Source organism: Acyrthosiphon pisum, unplaced genomic scaffold, assembly GCF_005508785.2.
Source record: "Acyrthosiphon pisum isolate AL4f unplaced genomic scaffold, pea_aphid_22Mar2018_4r6ur Scaffold_52;HRSCAF=355, whole genome shotgun sequence".
Classification (NCBI taxonomy): Eukaryota; Metazoa; Arthropoda; class Insecta; order Hemiptera; family Aphididae; genus Acyrthosiphon; species Acyrthosiphon pisum.
In genome coordinates, this window is record NW_021774934.1 from 1,338 (window position 1) to 2,328 (window position 991).

Here is a 991-nt window from a genome sequence, read left to right on the forward strand (position 1 = left end):
TGTTTTTATTTTCATGCAATTATGAAATATATTATTTATAATTATAAATAATCTTATTTGTGATCAATGGTAGTGGGTAGAATGTAGAATACCTAACTTAGATTCACGTAGGTATATAAGAAATTTACTTCGATCTTTTCTACTTTATTTAATTATTTTCCAATTTGAAATATACTTTTTTTTTTGGTTAAAATTTAAAAAAAAATCAACTTTATAATTTAGGAGGGCCTCAGTGAACAATTTAGGAGAGGGCCCCGTTGGCATTTGCCAACTAAACGACCATTAAATCTGCCACTGCTTGTTGTGACGAAGCAATACAATTAAATAATGATTTTGAGTATGGTGACAAACAAAAAAAGGTGGGTAAGTGGATTTCGCTCTGCTGTACAGTAGGTTACAAGTGGGTCACTGTATAATGGATGGTATTAAATTTGAATTCAATGATATAATATCATTGTATAAGAAAAACGAATCTGAGCGGAGACGGTATGTTAGTCTAGGTAGAAGACATAATATTATATTAGGTACCTATAATAAATTCCAAATTAATCATATCATAATATTTATTAGGTACTTATAACGCGTTATACATCAACAAAAAACCGTGGTAGTATCATAGATATATAATAGTATACTTTAGAAGTTTCAAGTACCCACGAATAATATTATACAATCACAACAAAATAACTAAAATAGTTATCCTAGGTTTTTAATATATAATTTCGTCCAAATTTGTACTTAAAATGACTATAAAAATAAACTGTGTAAATGTATTTTTTAGATTTTTTGGTAACAGAATTAATTACTTACGTGGAATCTTGTTTTAAATTTGTAATTCTTAGATACAAAAATTGAACATTTTATACATTTTTAACTACAAAATAATTTTTCAAATTGAAATTTGATAAATTTTGTCAAAATTTGATCTTTAAATGCTTATAAAAAAAAATTGTGCCTATGTATTTTTAATATTTTTAAACTGATATTGTAA